The sequence below is a fragment of the Cryptomeria japonica genome, chromosome 4 (genome assembly GCF_030272615.1).
Source record: "Cryptomeria japonica chromosome 4, Sugi_1.0, whole genome shotgun sequence".
NCBI lineage: Eukaryota > Viridiplantae > Streptophyta > Pinopsida > Cupressales > Cupressaceae > Cryptomeria > Cryptomeria japonica.
The window spans coordinates 344,998,198-345,015,549 of NC_081408.1; positions in this window are offsets into that span (position 1 = coordinate 344,998,198).

Genomic DNA, 17,352 nt, shown 5'->3' on the forward strand with positions numbered 1-17,352 from the left:
ACCTAAGTCTTGATTCTCATGACCATGGTGCCACAACACTCTGGTCCTCTCAATCAAGAACCAATTTTTGTTCTCACAACTATCACATTAAGTGAGTAGGAATTTAGATCCCATGTTGACCTACTCTAAAAATTCAAATAGTTAGGTATAAAATTAGGCCTACCCTCTCATTTGAATTATAGGCCATCTATGTGATCTATGACCTCTCTTTCAATTCGAGTGAGAAAGCAATCAAGCATTCATCAAGAATTGGAGAACAAGTGAAGTCAAGTTCAATCATTCACAATGGAATCCATGATCAACCTTCTATGAAGACATTCTACATAACATCCTAAAACCCTTGTGTGAGGATTCAAGCAAGCTTTATCAAGGTATACATTTCAATTACAAGCATTCAATTTCAAATCTAGCCTTTCCCTCATAAGGAAAGCATCTTGTTGCAATTCAATTCTATTTCCATTACAATTATCATTTTAATTTCAAGGTTAATTCCTAAACCGATTTTGACCCAAGGAAAACCCCTTTCAACAACCCTTTTTCCTCTTTCTATGTGTAGAAAATTTACTTAGGAGATATAATTGAAGAATCCAACAAAGTTGATGATGATGAACAAGTTCAAAATTGGACAAAGAAAAAAGCAAGGGACTAGGGTGACCTACCATCCGGGTCCCAAGAATTTTATCAAAGCTTCTGACAATGGATCCCACTTTCCTATCAAAGAGTTACATTACCAAGGCGACCTACCATCCCAGTCTTGACCCGAGAAATTTATCTCAGCTTTTGACAATGGATCCCACTTTCCTATCATAGAGTTACATTACCAAGGCGACCTACCATCCCAGTCCTGACAAGTTAGCTTGAACTTTTAGGAATAAGTTCTGGTATTATTCCTCTTCTCGGACTCTTGTCTATGGCTCTATTCACTAGTAGAAAAATAGAAATAAATGACTAAAAAAATTACTAAAAATTGCCTATAAATGACCAAACTAGGTCACGTGACCAGTGGTAGCTTATTGTCGATCATTTATAACACGGCCAAATTTATGACTAAACCATTTTTAGTCATTTATTGGTTGTTTTGATTGATCAATTTGGAAGTATATTTAGTCATTTTTTTAGTCATTGATTGTTGTTAATTGGTCATTTATTTAGTCATTGTAATTATTTTTATTTTTTATTTTTTTATTTTATTTCCTTAGTGATAGAATTCCAATAGGACCCCTTGTTCAACCCAGAGAATAATGGAATACCTAAATACTTACATGGGAGGGATGCCTTCTTAAAACCAAGAACAAATTGAATTTTTGCTGACAAATCTAGGGAGCAGTTACAGAAGAAAAATTTGGATTTAGCCTCATTTGTTTTTTATCCTGAAACATCACAATACTGTTTTAAAGCCTTTTTAATAACCTTTGCTTCCCTGACAGATGTTTCCCCAAACAATATGGTATCATCAGCAAATAAATAGTGAGTGATTGTGACTTGTGTTTGTGGAACAACAATGCCTTTCCAAAGGGAGGAACTATGAAGATATTTGACCCATCTACTCAATCCCTCTGCCATGATAGTGAAAAGTGAGAGGGATAAAAGATCTCCCTGCCTAACACCTTGTGAAAGAGAGAAAAATAGAGTTGATTGCACTCCCATTTGGACTTCATGTTTAGTCTTCATAGAAAATATCTTCTTCTATGGTGGCCTACCTCTTCCTCGAGGAGTGGGAATAGAGGTTGTGTTTCCTAGATCTGGTCTAATAGATTGAGGGGGTTATTTCATTGTCTAGCTCCTCCCTACTCGTTTGTTGAGGAATGACCTCAGAACTGTCTGCTAGTATTGTCCCTTGAGTCTCATGATTTTCATGTATAATAGGTTGCTTCAGAGGTTTAGTAAAACCTAAATGTATTAAGATCCCAAGAGATTCCATCTGTTTGTTCACTTTATCTTGAAGTAAAAGACACTTCGGTGAATGCATTTTGGGGCTAGTCTCATTTGTGAGGAGAAATTTAGGGCCTGCTTGTACAGGATTGTCTAGCTCCTCCCTGATCCTTTGTTGAGGAGTAACCTCAGAACTGTCTAGTAGTATTGTCCTTTGAGTCTCATGATTTTCATGTACAATAGGTTGCTTCAAAGGTTCAGTAAAACCTAAAGGTATTAAGTTCCCAGGAGATTCCATCTATCTGCTCACTTTATCTTGAAGTAAAAGACACTTCGGTGAATGCATTTTGGGGCTTGTCTCATTTGTGAGGAGAAATGTTGGGCCTTCTTGTGGAGGATTCTCAATCACAACTCGATGATATATTGTGCAAATATCTTCATTGCTTAACATGGTTGTTTCCTGGAGAATCATTTCATCTAGAATTATGGAGCATACTTTTTTAAGTTGTTCTTCTACCAAGGAATCATGATTCCTCTGCAAGAATGATTGCTTGAACTACAAAAAAAATTCCTTATTTATAATCAGTGTTGACTTGGCTGGGGCCATTAATTGTGGAAACTTGACATCTTTCAAACTATAAATGGTCACTTGAATTGGAATACCCAAATTTGCATGTACGGACCATTTTTTGATCAAATGCACCATTGAGGGCAACTTGAAGCACTTTTGGTTCTACATAAGATTGGCTTGTGAACTTAACTTTGGAACTAGCCCCAAAGCGCTTTGTTTTAGATTGACTTGGACAATCTCATCTATCTGAGCATCTTGTGTTGGGATTGGTTCATAAATATCCGATATTGAGCAATTAACAAAAGAGCAGAGGCTTGGATCTGAATAGTGGTCATCACAAACTTTTATTAACTGATGATCCTTTACTACTTGACATTGAGTAGTGAAAAGGCCCAAAGAATCCGCATTCTTATCCACTCTTTTGGGGTCTTGGATCATTATCTCTTGTTCCCAAAAGCCAAATTTTGAGACTATTGATAAGGTCTTGGGGAAGGATTTGGAAAGATCAAGAAGGAGACAGGATTTGACTTGCAAATGCGTGAACTCAAATGGCAGCAGGTCATGCTTTACAAAAATGCCCATTTGATTCATCAATAACTCTACTACATCCAAATCCTTGTATTCTAAAGGAAGTCTAGGAAAGGCAATCCAGAATGGGGCAAATTTACAATTTTCAACATCTGATTGAAAGTTAGGAATCCACTTTAAATTAAATAGCCCATATCCATTACAAAACCACCCCTTACACCCATGAACAAAATCTCTATCCTCTTTAGACTCAAAGATAGTTATGAAATAAGATGATCCATTATCCATATAGAAGACCTCTTGAACCCCTATCCAAACATTTTTAGCCCATAACTCTAGATATGAAGCAGAAGGAGAAGAGCCCTAGAACTTACCTATAAGCATTCTCTCTAGATGATGGGAAATCTACATTTGAAGGATAACATCTAGAAATGTAACCCAAAAAACCCCTCCATTTTGTCCTTTATTTCTGGAAGCTTTGGACCCCTCTGAGTGCATAGGCTCCTTTTCCATGGGCTTCTTTTGCCTCCACATACCTGAAAAACTTTGATTTCACCTTCTTTATACATCGTGGTCGTCGATTCTGAGAGAGATATTTTGGATTGAAGGGTGCTCTAAATTTTGACTGACGTTGAGAGCGATTAGCTTCATGGAGCGGAATACAATTTGGCTCTAACAAAAAATAGGGTTTTTAACTGGAATGAAGTTTGACCATGTAATAAAAGAAGGAATCTGTTGACATTCGAACCCTTCCCCATTCTTTGAGAAAGAATTGAGATATTTCTCTGAATCTCTAAGTCGTTTATTAGGGAATTTTTTGTCCTTCTATGGATTTGCTGGCATGTCAAAGGCTTCTTCCACACAACTGTCAAAAACCAGTTGTTTATCTCTGCTTAACCTCAGACGAGGCTTCTGTCTTCTGGGTCGATTCTGCCAAACTCTGAACAAACCACCATACTCCTGCCTTGGTCTATCACTCTGAGCATACGTGCTCTAACTATGATTTTGAAAAATCCTTCCCGCCCATGGCAACCTGCCCGTTGGTAGTATATTTCGTTATATTTTTATTAAATTTAGTATATTTATTTATATTTTTATTCGTTGATTCTCATTAAATTTAGTATATTTAGTTATATTTTTATTCGTTGATTCTCATTAAATTTAGAGTTAAAAAAAAACTGGTTGAATATGAAGTTATATTTATATGTATATGGATGTTTATACTATGAAACTCATAGGTAAATTTATAGAATGTATATATGTTTATCTATTGCAAGTAAAAGAAAGAAACAATCATTTTGATCTTGTCATTGTGTGTGTGAGTGTATTATAATATATATGTTTATATAATATATATATATATATATTATTTGTTTTAAAAAATTAATTTTTTTGGAGCCAAGGGCTGCAACCCCAAGGGGCGACAACATCCATAGTACGTGGGGGTTGTGACCTCCATGGGGGCCGCAACACCCATAGTCATGGGGGCTACAACCTCCATGGAGGTTGTAGCACCCACAGTCTATGGGGGTTGCGACCTCCATGGGAACCACACCCCCACGGTTTGTGGGGGTTGCGACCTCCATGGGGTCGTAGGTCCTCACGACATGGCCAAAAAGTGGGGGGGGATTCAAACCCCTCCCTGTCAAAAAAATAATAATAATATAAACCCTTCTCATTGAAAAGAGACAAAACCCTATAAAAATTTCATGGCCACCACTCTTTACTAGCCCACACCTAAGATATATGGAAAAAAACAAGAAAAAGATGCATTATATCAAGGGTTATCCTACACATGTTAGTCATGGGGGAAATCCTATTAATCAATATTCTTATATACCTCCTTTAATGAGTCTTTCATTTGTTTCACATCCCCCATACCAACATACCATAATGTTCCCCCTCCTTATTAACAACCTCCACCTATTTAAAATAATATTACTCCTCCTTCAATATACAATATGTTCGATTATCATTCCTCTATTGAAGTAACTATCAATAACCTAGCTCAAACTATCACATCCTTACAACACCAATTGGCTTCTATAATGCAATCCAAATTCAATATTCCCACATTTGATGTAGCAAGCCCATTATCTAATGAGATTGTCTGTGTGGTTCCTCCTAATCATATGGAAATTCCCCAATTGGATATAAGAGATAAGTGTCTATTTTCTGAGTTCACTTCTTTTACGCAATTATGTGCAACACTTCATAATTATCAGCTTCAAGTGAGTCAATTTTAATCATTCTCTTCAATGGCTATGGTTGATTAGAATGAGAGTGATCAACAATCATTTATAAAGTTCAAACCCAACAAAGGTTTCATCAAGATAAATGATAACATCAACACTCAAGTGGCAACCATGACATTGAGTGTGGCCCCTAAATTAAAATACTTTAAAAAGGAATTAACTCCTCTTTTTGAGTTTAGCATAGTATAATGTTAAGACTGATGAAAGCTAATGCGTTGCAACTTCCTCCCGTCAAACCAATTGATCATTATAAACCATTTCTAGTCTCTCATGTTCCTAAAGCTTTTTGTCAAAAACACTATCAACTTGGTCATGATACTGAGAAATTTTACTAGCTAAGAAATAAGATTCAATACTTTATTGATAACAACATTATATTCGTAGCTAGTGTGAATGACAAAGGGAATAAGTCTATAGCTCATCCTAACCAAAACCTCCAAACCTTCACCAATCCATTACCTTCTCATTCTACCGATGTTGTTGAGTCCAATCCACTTGATTTTTCTCCTAATGACTTTGGTATATAATCTAATAATGTTGTGAACCTTGTTGACAAACCTCAACCTATGAAAGACTTATGCATTACATTTGATCCTAGTGAAACTATTGTTGCACTTGAAGGCCCATTATATATTACTATGAAGATCAAAGACAAACTATCTTGAGGGATTCGCATTGATCCAATATGTATGGTGAATACGATTATTAAAGAATATATTTTTACTCAATAATTGCATCAACATATGATAAATCTAATGTTATGGTTAAGGGGTATGATGGTTTTTCTTGTCTTACTATTGGTTCTATTACTCTTCCCGTTGAGGTTGGTACTAAGTGCTTAGATGTCACATTTGTTATTGTTCTTACATCAAATCAATTTCATGTGAAGTTGGAACATCCTTGGCTCTCTTCTATGAAAGCTATCCATTCTACAATTCATAAATTTTTGAAATTCCCTCATAATGGAGCTATTATAATGATTAATCTGTAATGAAGCATAGAAATTTCACTCTTGATTACTTTTGGCGTAAAAAACCTAAGCCCTTAAAGCCTCAAAATTGCATCCTTATCTTATCAAAAATTAAAAAATGAGATGATAATGGCTTTGAGTAAACCTAGAGACCCTACACCCATGGATGTTCCTCCTCATAATGGACCTGATATTCTTCCTAATCCTTTAATTCCTCCTATATAGGCCATAGTCCCATCTCCTATTCCCTATAAAGTAAAGTGTTTGTCATCATCAAGTATCTCTCAACCTATTTGGGGTTTCTTTTGTTCCCCCTCCGCCCCCCTATAAGGGAAGAAAATAAGCCTATGTTAATTTTGGTCCTCAACCTTTGCAAGTCTCGACTAAAACTAAAAGGAATCATTGTGAGAGAGAACACCAATGAAAACACTATGCTAAGGCTCATGAGCTTTCTTCCCAAACCATTTTTTCCCTAAAGACACCAAATTTCAACTTGGTCCCATTTGTCTAGCCTTCACCTAACCTTAGGGAGGAAGTTCAAATCGCCTAAGTTAAAAATGCTCAAGAAAAATGATGGTTCAACTCCTTTTCATGTTAAAGATCCTATTTTTATTAATTTATATGATGATATGGATGATGATAGTGATGTTGTTCATGCTAACACTAATGATCCTAATGATTCAGATGATATGTATGAGCTTGTTGAGATTAATCATGAGTTATCTTCACATTTTTCAATAGCATTAACCCTAGCTCCTAGTAACAAACAAAGTGATTCATCATTAGAGCATGGTAATTTTTTGGAACTTGCAAAAGCTCCATCTACCATGCTTTATGCGGTTCCTCTTACGTCTTTTCCATCATCCCTATATGATGTTAAGCAAGATTGGGAGGCAGATGATTTGCTTGACAAGCTTCATTCATCTTGTGGATTCTCTTTTGTGTGTTTGCTTGCTCGTAATGTGCTTCCCCCATGACATGTTGCTTCATATGTTTTTTGTGTTACATGTTAGGCTCTCTTTGGATGACCCTTGTTACTCAATTAGTGCAAGGTAATAAACAAGTCTAATTTGTTGTAACATTCCTCTATTTGTATCTTAATTTGTATTTATGTTATATTTATGTTGTATCTATGTTTTGTCGTACATGTGCTATTGTCCGTAAATATGCTCTTGTGTTGTTTACTTGGGTATGATGCAAAGCATTGAGATATCTTTTTGGTCTCTTCTATGTTAAATAAAAAAGAAATTTATTTTTTATATCTTGTACTCTTCTTCCATTATGTTCGTAGTTCCACTACCTTTGAGGGATGAGGTCAATTCAATATAATTATTCTTGATATACATTATTTATCACAAGCGCATTGCTGACCCCAGAGTTAGTGGATCCCTTATGTGATTTTTCCTTTATGTTTTATGACCATTATCCTTTGATTTGTTCTTTCTTGGGGGCATATCATTGTGGTAACATGTTTTCTTTTGGATGCATGCTACCTTAAAGCTATTGCTCCCAATAAGGAGTATGAAATCACTTTAAAAAGGGAGCATCCACTATGCTCAATGTTGCACTTTATACACCATGATTTTTTTTCAATATTCAAGTTACTTTGCAAACTAAGCTTTCTACTTTGTAATTTGTTATTTTCTTTTCCATGATTCATAGTAAGCAAATCTTACTAGGTGAGTATAGTCATGCTCTTTCTTTCTCTTTCACGTGTTTTCCCTTTTATCTCGATATTAGACTAATGAGATCCTAAAGTTCTTGGGGGCTTGGTGTGTCTTGTCTCTTTGGTATCTTGGTGAAAGTTTTTCAATGCAACATTTTACTTTAATGTGAGTATGGGTGTAGTCTCATACTTCCACTAAATTGGGGACTAAATGTAGCATAATAAATTGTATCCTCATACAATTTTGTCCTCACCTAGACCTCACCTTGGCGTTCCACCATTCGATGACTGATGCTTGATGCCTACTTTAATTATGCTCACACCCTTCACAAACCTGCATTCCCACCTTCTCTCCTATCTTTTCCCCAAAGTTGAGTCCTGATTCTTTAGACCAAGGCACTATGGCATCCTGGTCCTAGCTCAGGACTAGGGCACTAGGGCACCTTGGTCCTATCTCAAGACTATGGTGCCACAGAGCCCTGGTCTTCTCAATCAGGACCCAAATTTGGTCCTCACAACAATCACATCAAGTGAGCAAGAATTTAGAACCCCTATCATCCTACTCCAAAAATTTAAATTTTTTTTGAATAGTTAGGTATAAAAGGATCCCCACCCCTCTCATTTGAAGTCTAAGTCCTCTATGTGGTCTATGATCTCTCTTTCAATTCAAGTGAGCAAGCAATCAAGCATTCATCAAACATTGGAGCATAAGTGAAGTCAAGTTCAAGAATTCAATATGGCATCCATGATCAACCTTCTATGAAGAAATTCTACATGACATCCTAAAAATATTGTGTGAGGATTCAAGAAATCTTGATCAAGGTATAATTTCAATTACACGCATTCAATTTCAAATCTAGCCTTTCCCTAAAACAGAAAGCATCTTGTTGCAATTCAATTCTATTTTCATTACAATTATCATTTCAATTTCAAGGTTCATTCCTAAATTGAGGTTTAACCCAAGGTGAACCCCTATCCACAACCCCTTTTCCTCTCTTTTTATGTGCAAGAAATTGACTCAAGAGAATTTATTAAAGATTCTAATAGAGTTGATGGTGACAAACAAGTTTAGATTTTCATGGAGCGAAAAGAAGAGGACCAGGATGACCTACAATCTTGGTCACAAAAATTATGCCTGAGCTTCTGACAATGGATCCAATGTGTCTCCCTGATCCATAACAAAATCTACTTGCCTATGTCAGAGATACAAGACCAGGGCGACCTACCATCCTAGTCCTAACAATTCAGCTCGAACTTTCAAGAACAGGTTTTGATCTTATTCCTCTACTCAGATCCCTGTCTGTGGCTCTATCTAATATTTGTAAGTTATTCTATTTCACTTCAATTATTTATTTTTTTACCCTAACTTCACAATTTACATCCAAATTACAACTTTAAAGGGAGAGACAACAAATTGGTAAATTCAATTAGTGTTTCAACCCTTTTCCTAATTTTATTGTGGCTAGATCTATTGAATTTACCCCTTCTTCTAGTGTTATGGTCCTTAGGTAAGATTAGTGGTTTTATCATCATAATTGGTAAAACCCTAATTTTACACCATTACATGTGGTATGAAGTTTAAGGGCTTAAAGATAAATTAGTCTAAGGTTTGGATTGATTCACACACCCCCCCCCCCCCTCTCAGTGTTGTGGTGTGTTCAATAATTGGTATCAAAGAAAAGTTCCTCTCGTACAAGCTTAACTGCTTGAGGAAGATCTGGGAAGGTACATGAGATAGATTTCAAAGCACCAAAGTTTGATGTCACAAATTATTCTACTTTGAACTAAGTGCAAATGGAATATCACTTGAATTCTCTATCACTTAGAATATGAGATATTATTAAGTCTAGTCATACCACTCTGAGTGGTGGTCCTACTAATCTAAATGAGGTCAAGAATTATGAAAATAATACCAAGTCAAGCAATAGAATTGTCATTAGTTTAAGTGACTCAAAGTTATTGAAGATTAAAAGATGCAAAATTTCAAAGAAAATTTGGGATAAGTTGAGCTACATTTATGAAGGAGATGAGAAGACCAAGGAAATCAAGATGCAAAATCCAAATTATAGATTTTAGACATTGGGGATGTCCTAGGAAGATGAGGATATTGAAGGTTGCTAAGAAATTAGGTAGTAAATGCAATTGGAGGTATTAGTGGATAATTGAAGGAAAATGAAGTTTTCAGAAAAGTAATGAGGACATTGCTTAGATCTTATAGGCCTAAGTTGTATGTTATTGAAAAAAGTCATAACATGGATACATATGTCATGGATTAGCTTTATGGATCGATCTCTGCCTTTGAGATATCAGAGTTTCAAGAGCTTCACAATGACAAGAAAGAACTTATATTCAAAGCCACCAAGAAGATTGAAGATGCACCTATAATAAGTAATGATCCAAATGATATTGAAGTGAACATTGTGAGTAGATTAAAGAAAGGATTTAAAAAAGACAAAGGTAGTTTTCTCTTCAAATTCTTTGTGGAAGAATTGTTCATTATTTTGCTAGATGTACTTTTAAGGAAGATAACTATAAGAGATCAAATCATGATAATAAGACAAAGGATAATTATAGGAGAGGTGAAGAAACAAAAGAAGGGATGATAGAGATAAGCCTAGAAAGAGTTTTTGATCAATGGATAATTATTCCTCTAAAGAAGAAGATTGTGATGACTCAAATGATGAATCATATTTTTTGGCCATAGAAAAAACAAACAAGGAAAGGCTCGGTGCTCTGCATGATGAGAATAATAATGAAAGACAAATGATTATGAAAATTGCTTTGTGTGCAAAAATGAAACCTAAAGCTTGCATAATTGATTATAGATGCTCATATCATATGATAGGTGACAAAAGGAAGTTCAGAGACTTTGAAAAATATGATGGTGGATCAATGGATTTTTGGTGAGGAGGTTGAACCTATATGTGGTAATATGATGTTTAATATATTAAAGGTTTGAAATATAATCTTTCAAGTGTGAGTTTGATGTACAATAAAGGCTTCAAGCTCATATTTCATGGGTTTTGATGTGAGATCAAAAAAGGAGGTTCTAAAAGGTTAGTTGTTGAAGGCATAAGAACAAATGGTAATGTCTATTTTGTAAAACAAAACAAAGAAAGTAGTTACGTTTGTTGGAACAAATCAAAAAATGTTGGTTGTGGCAAAAAAGAATGAAACAGATTAAATTTGACATGGTGAAGATTAGTTCTACTCATGTTGTGAGAGATTTTCCAGAGATTATCAAACCTACAAATACAATGTGTAAGGAATGTTAGATGGAAAAACAAACAAGAAACAAATTCAATAAAAAGGAATATTCTACCACAAGACCTTTGGAGTTGATTTATATTGACTTATGCGGACCTACAAGGACAAGAGGACTAAATGGTGAATGATATTTTATGTTGCCCATTGACGATTATTCTAGAATGACATGGGTTACTTTGTTGAGAGAAATTTAGAAGCACTGGCTAGATTAGAGTTATTCAAATCTATCGTTAAAAATAAAATAGAAACTAAGATCAAATATTTAAGGTTTGATAGAGGAGGAGAATTTACATCAAATGAATTTGATATATTTTGTGAAGAGCATGGTATTAGGAGTCAATTATTAGAACCTAGGACTCCACAACAAAATGGAGTGGTTGAAAGAAATAATAGGGTTGTTGCTTAAATGTCTAGAACTATGTTGAAATATGCTAACTTGCCTAATGTGTATTGGAAATAAGTTGTGCTTATTATTGTATACATTCTTAACAAGGTACAAGTAAGATTGAATCACACAAAGAGACCTTATGAACTATGGTAGGGAAGATTACCCATAGTCAAATATTTTAGAATCTTTAGAAGCAAGTGCTACATCAAAAGAGATGAAGAGGATTTGGAAAAGTTTGATGCTAAATCAGATGAAGGAATATTTCAGGGATACTCTACAAAGAGCAAGGGATATTGGTGTTACAATAAAATGTTGAAGAAGATTGTGGAGAGTACAAATGTAAGAGTAAGTGAAGAATGAAATCCAGTTGCACCTAAACCTAAGATTGAGATAGAAGATACACCTATTATTTTAGAAGAGAAGGATGCTATGGAAGATAAAGAAGAGTCAATTGCAAAACAAGAGGAACTTCGACAAGCACACCTACAAAGTATGTACAAAAGAATCATTCAAAATATCAGATCATTACAGACAAAAACAAAGGAGTTTAGACTAGAGGAATACTTGTCAAGACTAGTGAACAAGAAAATTCTTGTATCTTATATAAGGTGGAGCCAAATACTTTTGCAAAAATAAGCAAATATGGTAGATGGATGAAGGCAATGGAAGAATAGTTGAATCAGATAGAAAATAATCTTCATAAGAACAAGTACCTAGACCATTGGACAAGAATGTGATAGGAAAAAAGTGGGTATTCTAGAACAAGCTAAACAAATATGGAGAAGGCACAAGAAACAACACAAGACTAGTTTGTGAAGGCTATTCATAAGTTGAAGGTATAGATTTTGAGGAGACTTTTGCTCTGGTAGCTAGGATGGAACTTCTCCAATAGTGGGCAGACATAGGTTCGGGCAGCAGTAATTCTAGGAGATCATATTGCTAGAGAACATACACATAAATAATTTTAGAACTACTTAATGCGCTTTGATATCATATTTTGTAGAAAAGAGATTTGCGAAAGGAAATATTATGTTATATTTGAGAGTATAATGTGTTTGATATTGCTAATACTCTTATCATAGAATAGATTCAAGAGTTTTACATGGATAAAGATGTGTTGAATGGATAAATTCAAATGGATGAAAATTGATTGCAAGGAGTGACAGTTGCAATGATTGCAGTAGAAGCACAAAATTGATTTAATGAATGGGCTTTATAAATTTTGAAGAAATGCATTTATCTTGATGACGCCCTAATCGTTATTATTGTGATGTTAGTTCATATCCAAGATTTTGCCTCCTTCCCTACTCGTGCCAAATGAAATCCTTGTAACAGGTTATGGATATGCATCAAGACATATTGATGGGTATTTTTTTATCAAATAAATTTATTGGAAATCTTCCCGTGGACATGCATATAGAATATGGAATCAAAGGCATCACATCAAATTGTTTGACATAATGCCCGAAAGATATGTTATTGCATGGGATGCAATCATTGCGGCTAGCATAAAATGAACATGTTGAAAAGGCTTTATAAACTTACAATCAAATATAATTTTTAGGTTTTCAAGTTGAATTCCATGACCTACACCATTGTTCTTGATATCAATGTTGAAATGGAGATTTCAATGACATATAGATGTGTAGAGAATGAGGATTTTGTCAAATATAGGCAATGTGGAACCATGGGCAATCCATGATTTTACAAAAGGCCTTGAAGAGATATCATCTCATGTAATGATGGTCTGCAAAATCAATGTTAGCACAAGTAATGGTTACATTATTTGTGATTCAGAAAGGAAGATGTATATGGAAAAGAATAATTAGCAAAATTATTTGAAAACTTAAGCCATTACAAATAGAATGTACAAACATCTTTATTTTGTATACATATATCTCTTTAGATCACAAGATATAAAGTTGGATCGATAACACCTTGGTCTATTCAAAGCATAAACATGCAACGTATGCAATTTCGATTTTGAAGCAAAATTTATGAAAAGTGCAAGTAAACTTAGCAAAATAAGGGACACAAAAAGGAACAAAAACATGAGGTTGTATGCAAGATTGTCAAGATGAATAATGAAAAATTAATAGTAAGGCATTATCATGGCTTTGAAATGAATATCCGATAGGTGATCTAGACGTTGAGCACACTCTTACTAGGAGAGAGTCTTATTCTATGGTCATACATGTACTCGATTTTGATGAAACATATCATGGATGTTCCATATAAACTTTATTCATTTTGATCTTATACTATTAAAAAGAAGACTACGAACCAAATTCCCTTGAAAAATAAAATCACATATTTGAGTGTTCATTTAGAGAGCATACCTAGATATTTCCATGTTTACACAATTTTGGGTAAGCTTCTTGTGCCTCAAGATAATTTTAAATTAAGCAAAGATTTCAAGAAGAAACTTGGTTGTTATCAGAGTTCTTCTTCCTGTCTCCTCCTTCGCATCTTAACCAATCGATGCCTTCTTTCTGTGCTATTGGGTATTCCAACCGTTATCACTATACTCTTCTTGCTTTAGAAATAGAATACCCACTGTTACCAAAGAGAATCAAATAAGGAATAAAAATTAACATAAAATAAAAGTAAAGAGTGTTGGGTATATGAAGCCCAACAGTCACATGGTTGTTTGTATTCCCTAGAAGACTCTTCATTTCATATCTAATATGTTTATATAAATGGTTGTGTGCAGCCCATACATTATGTACAATAGTATTAGATATTAGTTAATAAGAATTCTCCCTGCTTTCTGGTGGATGTAGCCACTTAGTGGTGAACCACGTTAATCTTGTGTCTTGAGTTCTTTGTTGTGTCTATTATTCTTTTTGTTGTTTTCTGTTCATTATTATGTGTTTTCTCTGCTCTTCTTAAACTAACAATTGGTATCAGAGCTTTGGAATGGAGATGCAGGGAATGTTACAGGCTGTGCCAGTTGGACTTCACGGGGAAGATTGTTGGGTATATGAAGCCCAACAGTCACATGGTTGTTTGTCTTCCCCAGAAGACTCTTCATTTCATATCTGATATGTTTATATAAATGGATATGTGCAGGCCATACATTATGTATAGTAGTATTGGATAGTGGTTAATAATAATTCTCCCTACTTTATGGTGGACGTAGCCACTTAGTGGTGAACCACGTTAATCTTGTGTCTCGAGTTATTTGTTGTGTCTATTATTCTTTCTGTGATTTTTTGTTCATTATTATGTATTTTCTCTGCTTGTCTTAAAATAACAAAGAGAGTTGTCATCCTGGTTCCATAAGCTCATTCAATATAATATCCCCTATTTCAATTCTATATGCATATTTTTAATTACCTACTGATGTGTTCGTTTTTACTCCATAATTAGAGTATTCAGTTATACGAGGTGGTTGTTTTGTTTGTTTTTGTTTAAGTTTTCTTCCTCCTTATGTGATGTGACACCTTTTGGTTGTTTTCTTTTGTTTACCTCTAATAAATACCCACTAGATCTTTTGCCTAACTGTCTCTAAACTATTGGAGCATATTATAAACTTGTCTCTTTCTTTACACATGGCATTTAGAGTTCTTTAATACCTCCACTGGTGGTAATTTCCCATCGAGTTGGAATATCTTATACTTCAATAATATAAATTCTTGCACATGAGCAATTTAATAATTTCTTTACAACAAACTCTTTTTTGAATTGTCTAATTGATTGCAGGATAAATTAATAAAGTACAAGAAAATGTTTGTTTTTGGGGTATAACTAATACCCCTTTTTTAAAATTAAATAATAATTTTGTTTCTTTTAATCATTACTTTTATAACTCAAAACAAATACTATACTTTGATTCACTCTCTCCTTTTTTTTGTACTTATCAAAATCTAATAGCAATTTTTGTTTCCAAATAATTAAGAAATATCCTATTTCAGCATTTCTATTTAATTTTCATGATTCAAAAATAAACTATTGAATCCAATTATCTCATTAAAATCTTGCATTCATGCAAGGCTCTATAAGTGTGTATAGCAATTTTTGTTTCCAACTAATTAAGAAATATCCTATTTCAGCATTTCTATTTAATTTTCATGATTCAAAAATAAACAATTGAATCCAATTATCTCATTAAAATCTTCCATTCATGCAAGGCTCTATAAGTGTGTATCATTATATATATATATATATATATATATATATATATATATATATATATATATATATATATATATATATATATATATATATATATATATATATATATATATATATATATATATATATGCTAGTAGCAGTCATGGCGCATCGTGGAAGACATTAAAAAACTCAAAATAGAACTATATAGTATTATATTATTAATTTTTGTTGTAATAATATGTAATATTATTATTATTATTTTCTATTCTTTTTTGTGTAATGATATTATAATATACTATTATTATTAATTTGTATTGTTTTGATTATTATAATATTATTTTATAATTTATTGAAAATAATATTCATAATATAAATTTAAAAATATTTTTAAATGTATTATATTATTATTTTAAATTATTTTTAGTTATAATATTTTTTAATAGTTTTATTAGTAATATTATATTAATAGAGTGTTATTTGATAAGTATAATACTATTATATTCTTATTTTGAAACTGTAATAGTGTTTTATAGTTATTAAGTGTATAATATCAGGGTCAGGGTTTAAATCTTGGTTAGAGTTAGGGTTAGGATTATGGTTAGTGGTGGGGTTATGGTTATAGTTAGGATTATGATCATGATAGAATAATAATTTTGATGGGTTGTAGTTAAAGATTAGGGTTAGGGATAGGGATAGGGATAATATCATAGTCAAGTTTATGCTTAGGATTAGGTTTTGGGTGAGAGATATAATTATAATGAGGGTTAGGGTTATAATTATAATGAGAGTTAGGGTTATAGATATTATTAGGGTTAGGGTTGGAGTTAGGGTTAGGATTGGGGTTAGTCTTGGTGATTATAATTAGGGTTAGGGTAAGAATTATATTTAGGGTTAGGGTTAGGGTTAGGGTTAGGATTGCAATTAAAGATAGTATGTGATGATAGCTATAAGAGTTAGGGTTTGGGTTAGGATTAGGGTTGGGGATAGAATAGGGTTAGGGTCAGGGTTATAATTATAATTAGGGTTAGGGTTAGGTTTTGGGTTAGATATATAGTTAGGTTTAGGGTCATTATAAGGTTATAATTAAGTTTACGATTAGGGTTTAGATTAGAGGGAGTCATAGTATCAGACATAGAATGATAGTTATAATTGGTTTTAGTTAATGAATAGGGTTAGGGTTAGTGTTAGTGTTAGCATCATAATTATCGTAATGTTATGATTAGGATTAGATTAATAAATTATGGTTAAGGTTATGGTTAGGGTTTGAGATAGGGTTACTATAAGGGTTAAGATTAGAATTATTATTAGGGTTAGAGTATGAATCATTATTAGGTCAGGGTTAGGATAAAGATTAAGATTATAGGGTTATAATTATAATTATAATATGGGTTTAGATTAGGCTTAGTGTTCTAGTTACGGTTACGATAAGGGCTTTGGGTCGGGTTAGGATTAAAATTATGATAATATTATCTAGGGTTAAAACATAATTAAATGTTAGAGTAAGGAAAAAATGTTATGGTTAGAATTACAGTTGCACTTAGGATAATGATTAATATTAAGGTTTTGATTATGGAAACTGTAATACCCTAAAAATGGTCATCTAAACCATAGGCCCCTAATCTCGACAACGTCACCAAGGTCCTAACCAAAGGCAATTAAATCAATCTTGAGCACACAATTAATTCCTAAAATCATCAAATGTCACATGGCAAATCA